The sequence below is a fragment of the Danio rerio genome, chromosome 14 (assembly GCF_052040795.2).
Source record: "Danio rerio strain M-AB ecotype USA chromosome 14, GRCz13ab, whole genome shotgun sequence".
Taxonomy (NCBI): Eukaryota; Metazoa; Chordata; class Actinopteri; order Cypriniformes; family Danionidae; genus Danio; species Danio rerio.
This window is the reverse complement of record NC_141034.1, coordinates 47,173,067-47,187,082: the sequence shown is the minus strand read 5'-3', so window position 1 is coordinate 47,187,082 and position 14,016 is coordinate 47,173,067. Positions and strand designations below refer to the sequence as shown.

The 14,016-nt window shown below is 33.4% G+C and overlaps 1 protein-coding gene and 1 long non-coding RNA gene across 7 annotated transcripts in view; one reads left to right on the top strand and one right to left on the bottom strand.

Annotated features, from left to right (window-relative positions):
- The window catches only part of LOC147834029 (uncharacterized), a 1,152,336-nt gene that overhangs the window by 23,212 nt on the left and 1,115,108 nt on the right, over positions 1–14,016 (top strand). The window lies entirely within an intron of this gene.
- LOC141377583 (uncharacterized) lies at positions 9,189–11,956 on the bottom strand. The gene is made up of 3 exons (XR_015508016.1): positions 11,908–11,956; positions 10,606–10,639; positions 9,189–9,242 (listed from the first exon to the last, which is right to left on the bottom strand). It is a non-coding gene; the product is annotated as an uncharacterized LOC141377583 (long non-coding RNA).

The following is a 14,016-nucleotide window of genomic DNA, read 5'->3' as shown; positions in this document are numbered from 1 at the left end:
AGACTACATTTTTTTAAATACTGTTGAAATATAAAAGAAATCCACTTTTTGTTTTACTTTTATTCTATTCAGGAGCCATGTGCACCCACTGACAGGCAAAATCCGCTGCTGACATTTTATACAGTATTGCCATTGCATGCTACATATGTATAAAATATACATCAACATTATCGAAGTGAAAAAATATATACAGCAAATGAGAAATAAATAACATAAAGGAATAAAAAACGTATATGGAATAAAAATCTCTAATAATATTTACAAGAAACAAAAGTGTAGATTGTTTAAATAAGGCACATGAGTTAATTAAGCATTTCTAACAGTGTACATATATTTTGCAGCTTAGATGTAATTTCATCCTCTCTGAGTAAAGTTAATTTAAAGTCGTTTAGGTCAAATAATTAATTGTATAATGTTTCTCTCTGTCCTGCGGCTGTGCAAGCGCTGTGAGCTTCAAAGCAAAGCGAAAGTAAATCAAGCTTAAAATAAAAATGTTGTGCAAAAACTCCTACAGTTAACAACAGCCGAAAGCGAAACCAAAAGTCAAATACGAGACATTTTAGGAGACTTAGAAACCCTGGACGGACACATTTTTAGGTCGCAAAAAGGCGCATCTATGTGGGTCTCTGCACTGCATGTGAGACCGTCTGTAACAGTTCTTGGGCAGTTACAATGAGTTGGAGGAAACGTGTAGGGCGAGATGAGATTTTCTACTAGTTAATCGATCATGAATGTTTGGCTATTGGCCAGATAAGTGGAAAGGATGATAATAATTAGGGATGTAATGATTCACTTGACTCTCAATTCGATACGATTCAAGATACTAATCTCACGATTCACGATTTAGTCACAATTTTTTAAACAAAATTATTTGTGATAAATTTAAGGTGAACAGGAGCCCTTTCATTTTTATTTAAATGCTGCACTTTTTTTTTTTTTACAAAATAAAATAGTTTCTGCAATAACTAAGTTGGAATTTTAAAGCAAAATTCAAATAAAAAAAGTCAATAATACAAATTAAAGAAAACTATAACATAAAACAAACTAAAACTTTATATTTTTATATTCAAATTAATTCCAAATAAAAAATGAACAATATAAATTAAAGAAGGATCATTACCACAAACAAACTATAACTGTGACTGTGCTGGGATTTGACTTCTTTTTTTTTTTTTTTTAAGAAATATCAGCATATCTTTTTTTTGTCATAAGCTGAGGTCTTTGCACATTTACTATGTCCCCTGCTTATGAAAAACTTTCACTGGGGACTGGGATGGCTGGTGTGGAGAGGAAAAGCTTTCCTAAACCAGAGAGCAGTGTACAGAGGTGGTCAATAGGGCCTCTGCTCCAGGGGACTGACATAAAGTACTGATTAGAATATGATATATGATACAATAAGCATATTAAATGATGCATAAACAAAATTGATAAATAGAGGGTAAAAAAGGAACCCTAATATAATACCTGGTTCTGTAACAGTACAGCTTTCTCTTTTAGTTTGAAAAACATCTTCACACTTTTGCTATGAAAACACTAATGCACCATGTGATCTTTGTAGCAAGAGCAAGAGGAGATGCCAATCCTCCGGTTTGTGTGGTTTGGCTTATTAATAGCTTTTTGCGTATAGACTTCTGTGACAGTAGTTTTTCCATGGGCTGTATTTGTTGTACTGTAATAAAAGGTCTTTTTGCAGTACAGTTGAAACCAGAAGTTTACATACAGTCTAACAAAAAGGAACATAAACATTTTTAAAAAAAATGTCTGATGGTAAATCATACTAAACCTTTACTATTTTAGGTCCGTTAGGATTACCTAAGTTATTGAAATTTGTTAAATGTCAATATAATGAGAGAATTTTTTTGGTCTTTTTAGAATTTTTTTTTATTTGTTTTTAGACAGTCAAAAGTTTACATGCATTTCCTTGGTATTTTTTTAGCTTTGCTTTTAAACTGTATATCCTTCCACAAGCTTCTCACAATAGTTTAAAGGAATTTTGGTCCATTCCTCCTGACAGAATTGGTGTAACTGAGTCTGATTTGTTGGCTGTCTTGCTCGCACAAGCTTTTTCAACTCTCAGAATTGAGATCAGAGCTTTGTGATGGCCACTCTAAAACATTCACTCTGTTGTCACACATTTTAACCAATTTGCCAGTATGCTTAGGCTCATGGTCTGTTTGGAGGACCCATTTGTGGCCAAGTTTTAATTTCCTGGCTGATGTCTTGAGATGTTGCTTCTGTATTTCTACATAATAGAAAATATACCTTCATGTACTCAGTTTGTGTTATGTCTGGCACACCTAACTGCTGGCATTTTATTCTGCCGTCCCACCTCTTGCTCGCTGCTGATGTGCATGTGAAACAAGAACACAGCGTCCCCTCTGTTCAAACCATGTATTGCAATTCATTCAACATTTCTACTGGTTTAAATCGCCACATATTTGAGTCAATTTTCAACTGACTCACAGTGAATCGATACATCTCTAATAATAAAATAAAGTCTCCAAATATACCCGGGTGGCCTGCCCAAGTAAAGTCTATGTGTGGGAAACTCTGGTTTGTGTACAAAGAATGAATTGCTGATTGAAAGTTGTGCAAATCTGCTTCACGTTCAAAACAATTCAGCTGAATGTTATTTGAACTGTGTTACTCACAAAAGCATCTGCATAGTGAAATGCTTCACTTGCCGCCCCCCAAAAAAAAAAAAAAAAGGATTTGGTTAAAGCACCGATTGCAATGATGGAATGCCTGTGTATGTGTAAAATAGATTTGGGCACCACAATGTTTTCCTCTGCCTGTCTTTATTTCTGCGGCGATTGAATTTCAATGAAGAAAGGGCTGTGTGGAGAGGAATAAAGGAAAAGGCTGTCAGGTACTAAGGGCTGGACTGTGAGCAATTAGAAACCGAAACTCTCTGTAAGTGTTTTGTTGGCCACTGACCAAACCCTAACATGCAGACAAAGCCATTCGCAATTGCGGTTTTGACTGACAATTGACCCACTGACCCACGGTCACATTCAAAAGAACTCGATGGACTGCGTTCCAGTGTTTATAGGTCTGCAGCATTCAATGATTAGGAGCGAAGATTGTGTTTATAGTATCAAAGGTTAAAGACTGGTCATGAAAGCAGATGGACGTGATTTGATTAAAAGAGATTCTTAGAAAAAGACTCCTCTCTTCAATGAGACTAAACCCTGTAACTAAGTAGTAGGTCTTAAACACACATCTACAACCCCAAGGGTCAAGGACAGCTGGTCAGCATGAAGTGTCTTTCTGGACACTATTCAACTGTAGACAAATGCAATATAACATATAAATACAGTGCAAGCATTCACTTATGATTTATATTATTTGTTTTTTAATGATTTTTTACTTAAAATATTAAAAAAAAAAACAAACAAACATTGTGGTTGTCATAAGGGTTACAAAATCAAGTCACAATACATTTGAAGAACATAATCACATTGTTTACGATGACATACTCTGTTCATTTTTGCCAATACTTGCACTTTTTTTTAATCAAGTCTTAGGTTAAAAGTCAGGTCCCACTTTATATTAAGTGTCCCTAACTACTATGTACTAACATCAAAAAATAAATACAATGTACTTACTGTGTTTTTAATGTATTTGAGAACACTTGTGGTGCTTTTGAGTTGGAATAGAGTTTGGGTTATGGACAGGTTTGGTGGCATGGGTAGGTTTAAGGGTAGGTTATTGTGTAAGGGATTGTCAACAGTGTATTTACAAATGTATTTACAAAAGTTAATTACAGATGTAATTACATACATGTATTTAATCAAGCATAAGTACATAGTAAATACATGTATTTACACAATAAGTACATTGTAACAAACTATTAATTCCTATGTAAGTACATATTAGTTAAGGCCACTTAATATAAAGTGGGACCAAAAGTCAGACTGTGTCCAAAATCACATACTTCCATACTATGTAGTGTGGCTGCTGAGTGAGTTATTTGAAAGCAATGCCAATAAGCTTAGCATGTCGGTTTGTCATTTGCAATAGAGGCATGCATGATGCACACATGGGATATATTTTGTTTAAATTTTTTTTTTTTTTTGACTATTAAAACTATTTGTCTTAGTAATGTTGGTAAATTAGTGGTTAAATAACAAAAATCTCTAATATTCCTAAATGTATTGTTAAAAATATTCAATAAATATTGATATCGAATAATATAAAACATGATATCATGATAATTTTTTGCAATGTCGCCCAGCCCAATCATAGAATTCGAAAAACAGTATGTGAGAAGTCCACAGATGACTTACTACTTCCAGTAAGATTCTGAAATGTGCATCCAAATTAGCTTCATGCTATATGCCCTATGTACGCATTATTGATTATCTTTGTATAAAAATGTCAAGTGTATTGTCCCTGTTAAATAAACAAGCAAATAAAAATAAATAATAATAATCCAACTATACTCACTTAAATTGTCAAAACAAACTTTTGTTTTAGACACAATTAATGGCGATAAATTTTGCCCGACACTATAATATGAGAGAAACAAAGTCTAACTAACTAACTAGCTAAATAAATAAACAGCTATGAAATATAATAAAAGAATAAGACAAAAAAAAAATCTAAGTTCTGAGACAAATATAATCCTCAGAGAAAAAAATTCTGGATTGCGATTAATATAAATATTAATTTCTACATAGTCAATTCATTTTGATCTGGAAGAAATAATAGATTAATGAGACCAAACAAATATCTGATGTTTAACCAGTGTAGAAACATCATCAGTGTTTCCTCTAGGATTTTTTCCAGCTGTGGCGGCAGGTCTTTCACACAAATCTACCAACTACCTATGGCGTATTTCAATGAAAAATGTAGAAATGTGGTGAGCGGGTCGCATTTAGTGCGGATTTATGTAACGTTAATATGAGCATGCCAACCTCTGCTTGCACGCTGATTTCCTCTGCTCGTGCACAAAACTTCTTGCACGCCCCCAAACACGCTGCTCAAGCGCAGATCTTCTTGTGCGCTCTCAAATAAACACTGCTGAAGTGCGATTTAGTGTGTTTATGTAGTGAGTATGTCTCCAGCATTTATTAGATTTACTAGTAATATTTATGAATGTCCTAATAGACCTACAGATCAGTATTAATGCATCCTGAAGTAAAGTGAAACGGCAATAAACTACTCAACCAATATAACGTTAAAGTATTTGTGTGCAGAATCACAGACCTTTATCTTTAAATAAAGTAGTTATGGAAACTGTGTTCATCTTAACTGAAAGCTACGTCGTGATTGCTGGCCTCACGCATCACACACCTGTTAGTAAGTCAGTCAGTCTGTCAGCATGTCACCTTATAGTGTTAAACAAATAACGCACAGCCCTACAACGGTAACAGAACAGTTTGTCTGTCATAATTCAATCACCTTTTAATGCGTTTTGGTGCGATTATCACTCGCTATTAAAAACAACAACAATGAATGAATGTTTTGAAATAATAAGAAGCTTTAATGTAGCCGTGGCGGGATGAATTTTAATGTGGCGCCTCGCCATGGAAGAATGAATGTAGCGGAAACCTTGATCATGTAAGTAATTAAATTTAGTAACTTGAACTAACGATGAACAATGCATTTATTACATTTTTTGTTCATGTTGTTAACATACACTGTAAATTCTAACATGTTCAGTTTACTTAAAAAAAGTTTGGAAACCGATTGCCTTATTTTTGCAATATAAACTTACAAGGAAATCTTAAGTTAAGTTTAATTATTGCCTTGAAGTAAGAAAACTAAAACTTATAAAGTAAACTAACTGTTAAAAATTAAGTAAGTTTAATAGAAAATTCTAGTTAACATACTTGTCATTATTTAGTAATCTTACTTAGGGTTTTATAGTAAGATTACTTTAATAACTCTATTTAACTAATACTGTTCTACCATGTTCAGTTAACATCTTGAATGCTAGTAGTCTCAACATTGTTTTAATCCACCATTTTAAGTAATGTCAACTAAAGAAACTACGTGCAATCGGTTTCCACATTTTCTTCAATTAAACTGAACATAAAATATGTAGTTCAACCTACAAGTAATGACATTATACAGGTCTTAAATGTAAACATTTTATTTGACAAAATTAGCAGAATTTCACAATACACTTGTGATATTTTAGTATCACAATACACTTGTACACAATACAGTTTTGTAAAAACCTGTTGTAAAGTGCTGTAATATACTGTAAACAGCAATACAGACAAAAAATATAATAAACATGTTCAACCCTAAAACACAAGTTTTCGAAAAGGTTTGAAAATCTATCAAAAAACTTTAAATACTTGACACTTGGAAAAAAGATACTTGAATTAGTGTAATTAAACATGCCATTGCACCAGCACCTTAAACATGGCAGCATATAGACACTCACAGAGGAACTGATATTAAGCTTTAAAGCTAATTTGTTAGACTGTGTAGTTTAGATTTTCCTACAGAAAATATCACATTAGTGTGGTCAAAAGTATTGAGTTTGGTATCAATCAATACTGAAATATTAAAAATATCCATTTTCCACCAGCATTTGAGTGCTACTGAGCTCGTTCTTAAACACCATTGATTGGCCACTGTGTTCACATGCTCAACAGAAATGACTGTGATTGGCTGTGACTGTCATAGGTTTACCATTTTTCACTGAGTCCAAACAAAGTTACACAGACACTGAAGTGTTTCAAAGCCATGTCGATAGCTGATTTGTTTAGAAGCTAACATATAAGCTATCTGGTGATGAATCGACTGATCGACAATGCTTTGAAGTTATCCAGTGTCTTTGTATCTTTGCACCTGGTGAACAGTGGTGAAGTGTGGTAAAAATAATGACCTTCAAAGCCAATCAGTCATATCTACTGAGCATGTGAACACAATGACCAATCAGTTCTTGCAATGTTAGTGGGAAATGGATGGACTTTTTATTTTATTTATTTCAGTACCGATTGGTACCAAACTCAATACTTTTGACAACCCTATAAATCACAATACACTTTTTTGGTAAAAAAAAAACAAGTGTTTTAAACACCAAAATGCTGCAGTCCTAAATGTAACACTGCAAACAGCAACATGTTAAAAAGCAACACTTTGTAATTAAACATGCCATTATACCTGAACCTTTAAACATAAAGCACAGCAGTATATAGGCACTCGCCGAATAAACACATTACGCTTCCCTCCCAGCAAAAGCAACACACGTTGAACAAATTCAAATGCATTGCTCAAAGTCTTTGGGTAGTCCGAATTCAGTGTGTAAATCAAAGCAAAAAAAGAGACATACTGCATGTGGCAAAGTCCATAACCACTTTTCCTTCCAGTATAAAGGCCCACATTGCATCCATAATGAGGTTCTTTAGACATCTTCACACACGACAGTCAGCAGGCCAACATCTTCTGCACTGAAGTCCGACTCTACAGTTACATCCTATGAATAGAGAAAGAAAAATAAGTAAAGTTTGATATTCTAAATGGCACTAATAAAGCCTGTAGTGGCCAGGAGACCAAAAGCAGAGGTGAAAAAAATACAATTCCTTGTGCTTAATTTAGTAACACTTTAGTAGGAACCAATTACCCTATTAACTAGTTGCTTATTAGCATGACTATTTGTGTTTATAGTACATTTTACATTCAAATGCTTCTTATAAGAAGGCCTTGCTATGGTGCTCCTTCTTCAATGTAGACCAACACGATGGATTTGCCTGTACTGCTCCTACTAGGCTTGTCATGATAGTGGAATTTATTACCAATCCATATAGTAATTTTAAAAACATCCATTTCCTGCTAACATTTGAGCATTGTTGAGTGTCATTTCTGTTAAGCATGTGAACAGAATGGCAAAACAGTGCTGTTTAAAAATGTGCTCAAAAGTGCTTAAAATGTTAGCAGGAAATTTGCTGCTTAAAATTGCAGCAGAGATTGGTACTAAATTCCAGTATCTTGAACATGATACTATTCTAAAGGAACAATAATTTTTTTTAATTAAAGAAACACTGTAATGTAATAAAACAAACTGCAGTAAAAGTACTTTTAAAACATTTTCAAGAAATTAAATGCAAATGTGTGAGAGACCAATTGGTGCTACATAATCAATATAAATATTTTGTAGGGAAAACTTAATAAATTGGGAACCGATTCATGAATGCATTTGGTTTTGCTAGATTAAAGCAGTGAGTCAAGTTTGCATTATTTAGCACACTTTTTAAAAATGTATTAATAACTATTTTTTAATAAGAAAATTGATGTTTTAGTATGGCTTTTAGAACAAGGGTGCAGCCATCTACAATCCCACAGCAGGTGACTTCACAGGGTTGGTTATAATACGGAGCATCTTTGACTTTGTGGCTTTTAACACTATCTTTTTACATCTTAATCCAGCAGGTTCTTTCAACTGAAACTATATTTCTCTCAACATATTACATAGGTATTACACTTATTAAGATTTTTTTTTCAAGCTAATCTTCCTCCTTTTCAAAACAAGTGTGTTTAAAAATTAAAGAAATGCATTCATTACTTCACTGGCCTATGAAGCTAACTGACCCTGTGACGGCACAAGCTGCTGTATTTGCAACATAGCAATGCTCTTGCTCCAAAGGCCATAATATAACATCCCTCTTACTTTCAAATACTTACATTAAATGCATTTGTTTTATTTTTATAAAATTGAAAATTTTTATTAATAAGTGAAGTAAACTGGAATGACTGCTTCATTTCCACTCTAAGAAAGCAGAAACAATAATACTACTTACAAAACACATCCTGAAAATTTCTTTAGACTCATCCCTCTAAAGGACTGAAAGACCCCGGAGAACTGCTGCCAGATGACCTTGAAAAAGTAAAGATAGGTAGACATGCATTATAGCCCAATGAAAACATCAAATGCAATTTATTGCAATCAAATGCAAATTATGATTCAAAGATGATGTCACAAAAATACCTTTGAATAAACATGTTGAAAATTTCTTCTAGTTTTCTTCTGCAATTTTCTCCTGTTTTTTTTTTTATTTCAATCAAACGAGCAGTGTGTGTCCAATGCAGCGTAGAACTTGGATCTCACATTTCTTCCTGATATTCGATTGAATTCTGCAAAGATCCAATCAAAACATTATTAGTCATTAATAACATTCAAAAACACAAATTCACAAAATCACACAAAGTTTTGAAAAGAAAACAAACCTTCTGCAGCACTTGCAACAGCTGGTGTTTCCTCTATGACTTCCTTCTGGATGTCACTGTTGTGCACAAAAACGTAAAGTGTTATTGACATGGCTAAGCGAAATTCTAAAACAAAAAACAGAAATCAGAAACACATGCAATGATACAATGCAATGCCATTTAGCAACAGATGTTACACTTTAACATGACATAGTTAAATGTTCAAGAATAATAAAGCTGCCAAATACTCCCGGCGCCTGTCATCAAAAGCATGAGCTATACTTGTCACCAAACAGTAATAAACACAACCCCCGATTAAATATAATCATGGCATTGTTGCTGGTGTGCCTTACTTTTATGCGCATTAAAAGTGGAATAAATATTTGTCTCAATTGATGTCTTTAAAAGGACACTGAACTTTCTGACTAGGGTTGCACGGTTTACCGGTACTATGGTAGTATCGTGATACTATGGCTCCAAGATACTGGCGGTGCCACTGTAGTTTGTAAACGGTAGTATTGTCATTAACAGTCTGCCTACAATACATAAAGCTGCATGTGAAAAAGTCACTAAAATACTTACACGATTTAGCAACAATAAATCATTGTATTTTAATAGTCTATGGAGCCTTCTAAGGTTGTAAAACTGTAGAATTTGCGCCTTTTATAGTAGCCTATTGCATATTTTGTGATGGTTCATTTTGAATCGGAATTCGTTTATTTCTGTTCCTGTCAATATGATATAATAGCTACAACAACCGTGACAATCTATTAAAAAGAATGACTCATAAAGTGAAATTTTGAATTACTTTGGATTCTTATCCGATAATAAGTGTGAAAAAAGTATGATAGATGAAAAACCCAAAATAGCAACAGGAAACAATTTTTGACCACTTCATATAGCCTAGGTTTGTTGGAAAAATGCTCTTTTCTTTATGTATCTTTATTTTAATGTATTTTTTTTGCTGGAATGAATACATTTTAGGTGAAGAGATGTGCAAATACTTTTTTCAACAATAAGGGAAATATTTAAATTCAAGTAGGCCTATAATAACATATACAATATATTATTTCTGACATTTTTCTTTATTTCATGGATTTAAGTTATGAATTACAGTATTGCAATACTACTTGGTATCACCATACTTCAGCTGGTATAGTATTGTAACATAAATTAATGGTATCACAACACAACAACCCTATTTCTAACTAGTCCTCAGATGATTATTCAAATGGACAAAATATTCGGACTATTCTTGATCATGCAGTTCTTTGCTGAGAATTTTGTTAAATGTACTTTTAATGCATTAAACGATTTAAAATTACCCTGACACTCAGTATGGAGACAAGGTAACGTTAATAGAACAATTCATGAATATGTTCTATGGCTTGTGCGGTATTGTTCAAAAAGTTTTCTTTGATGTGTAAGTGCAAAACTTACATTTCCACTGCATATCAGCTCACAAACTGGTAGTCTGAAATAAAAAATAAATAAAGGGTATAATGATATTACAAACCAAATATGCCACTCACTCTAATGGTGTGCTACATTTTAAACAACCTTGTAATTGTTCAAATTTATTTGCCCTAAATTGTTAAAAATTTGTGAAACCTTCTTTAAAAATGCAAACTAACAGGTTTGGCAAAGCCTGTTTCTTTACAGAAAGTTTGCTTATAACAAAGGCTTGTTGATGCCTTTGTGTGATATTGAGCAAACAAAGGGATGTTTCTGTGCTTGGTTGTACGAGTTATACCACTTCATCATAAACGTTATCCATCACACATATTCAGTCGCGTCTGGTCAGATTTATTTGTCATTACAGCAATACGTTACATAACACTCAATAACGTAACGGCAACACTGGAATAAACCTTCAAAACGGCATAAAGAAAAGACAAATAGCATATAAAACAAATAAATGAGTTAATTAAATATCTCTCGCATTTTCATAAGTTTAACTTTAAGTTTCATAGGGATTGTTAGCATAAGCACACTTTAGCATCATGTGTAAATATGTATCTGCCTCATACAGTGACACGAATCGTAATCGCATCGAAATCCTAAATTACCTACGACACTCACGGGTCCATTTTGAGCTGAAACTGCTTTATAATGTTCTAAAAGCCTCGGCGGGTTAAAACTGCTGCTGCCCCGGCGATCATGGAGAAAAAAACGACTGGTCTGGTCATGTGCCGCTCGCTGACGCCGGACCGAATCACAGCTGATCTCCTCACCTGCTTCCTGCAGGTGATCTCATAAAAGTAAATCTTAAAAAAAAAAACACGCATATTTTCGTCACAACAAGCGCCACTAAAGTTCAGCGATAACTAACGTTACTGTATTTGTAATGCGGATAAATAGGTTTCGTTTTCTTTTTTAAAAATGTAGACCTACAGCTATGTGTTAACTTTACATCTATTTGAACGGATCATTGCGCGCGCTCTTGCTCTCTCAGTGCATCATTTAAAATGGCGCGGCCCGCATAACGCCCACTTTAAAAATTACTACTAACTTTACAAATTATTAATAGTTATTAAAAAGGACTAAGCAGCTAAAAATAGCTTATCTAGTAAAGTAGACAGTATTGCAAATAACGTGCAGTGGTCAAAACGTTTAGTCACAACATCATGGGCTATTAATTAGTTCACAAAACAGCAAACAATTTCACAAAGTGCAGGAAATAAACAGATTACTGATACTATACAAATAAAATCAAAGTAGTAATTAAAACGAAAAGTTTACCTTGATTTACAGCAGTACATCTTCTCAATATGAAATCCTGTCCTTCAATGGCGGTGCTGGGTGGCGGTTGGTTGTGACTCGGGATGTGGGATGGGAAATCACCACCCAGTACGCATGCGTAACAGCATGGCTTAGCCCTTATAAGCAATTTTACTCAAATTACATTAGTTATGGGAACTTTATACCTTACTATGTCAGCAACACTAATGCATTTCTAGTAAACTCAACAATTAGCTTAAAATTAAGTAAACACACTAGAATTTTTATAGTAAGGAATACTATTCGCATTTACAGTGTATTTATAACATTCAATATGTGTGTGTATAAAGATTGTTATAGAAAGTGTGAGCTGACATATCAGTATCAGCAGGTACTATCCTTAATTGTGGTGGTCTGTCTATGCTTCAGTGTCCTTTAACTGGCATGATTATTATTCTGTGTCTGGTCCCGCTGTGCTGTGTGGCTCGTCGGTGGCCTGTGTGTTTATAATGCTTCTGAGTTTCTCTCTAAACCAGCTTAAGCTGCACTTTAATACAGAGAGTGAGGTGACCTCTGACCTCTTGTGTTTGGCTCAGGGCTCCATTCACTCCCACTCTTATTCTTTCTGTCCCATCCTCCCTGCCTTGTCCTTCCTCTGCCTGCGTGCATCCGAGGAAACTATTATAGCCTCGAGTTTTCTGCTGAACCAGAAAGACACCTTAATTCTTGTAGGAAAGTGTCTGTAGGTTTTGTTCCGTAAAGCAGAGGTAAATCTGGGCTTAAATTGTCTTTTGCATAAACACATTCATTTGCATTGTCCTTCACACTACCCCCCACTCACACAATCCCTGTCACCACAGAACTTCACGCTTATCTTTCTCACTTTACCTCCATCTGTCTTTCTAAGAGGCCTCTTAAAACCCCAGCAAAGAGCCCGAGTGCTTTAGTGTATGTCGAATAGTAATGTATCCTTAAGTCTATGAGGGAATTTAGCAGCTAATGCCTTGAAGCCCATGATTTAGCTGCAAAATCCTAATCAAAGGCGATTGTGGCAAGGTTTTTTCAGAGTATTTGTGCAATGTATAGCTTCATTCATGCTTTTTAAAAATATGTATAATAATAATTCTTCACTATATCAACAAATGCATTTCTTTTCTTTATATTAATCTATAACTCATGCCATTAGGGACATATTTAGATTAACCCATATGGGGCCTTTGCAGAAATAAGCATAATGCTGTCAGTTGTAAATATAATTAGTATTGCATACAGATATTTTTATATCTAAATATATATATATTTTTTGCAGATATATGCATAGATGTATGTATTTATATACGCATAAAAATATATATACAGTACACACACTTAAATTGTGTCAAAATAAACTTTTATTTTAGATGCAATTATTCACTATACATTTTTGCCCAGCACTAATACTTATGAGGGGACAAAGTTGGAGTTGCAATAAATTGATAAATAAATAAACAAAAAAAAATAAAATTAATTTTTTAAATTAATAAATAAATAAATAAATAAACATGAAATATAATAAATTAAATTAAAAAAGTACAATAAATTCTGAGAGAAAAAGTCAGAATTGTAATATAAATATTAATGTGTTCTTAGTCAAGTAATTTTATTTGGAAGAAATTAATAAGACCAAAAAACATATCTGATCAAGCTTATGTTATTATTATTATTATTATTATTATTATTATTATTATTACTATTATTAACATTATTATTAACATTATTTTTTATAATAATAAAAAAAAAATAATACTGCTCAGTTAGGTTTACTAGTATTTTTCTTGTAAATGATCAGATCAATCTAAATTCTTCACATTATCAACAAATACCTTCCCTGTCTTTATCTTAATCTATAATGCAATATGGGACATATTTAGATTAACCTATATATGAGGGTTATTTGCAGAAATAAGCATAATGCTTTAAGCTGTTTGTCACTTGCTTCATGTTAAACCTTTTATAATCTTGTGTAACTGTGGACTTCTTTTACAAGTGCAAATGTATATCTATAGACAGATTTCAAATTAAATGATTTCTTGAGATTATAAAGATTAAGCTCTAGCATAAGGTTAATGTTATCATATCACATCATCCAGT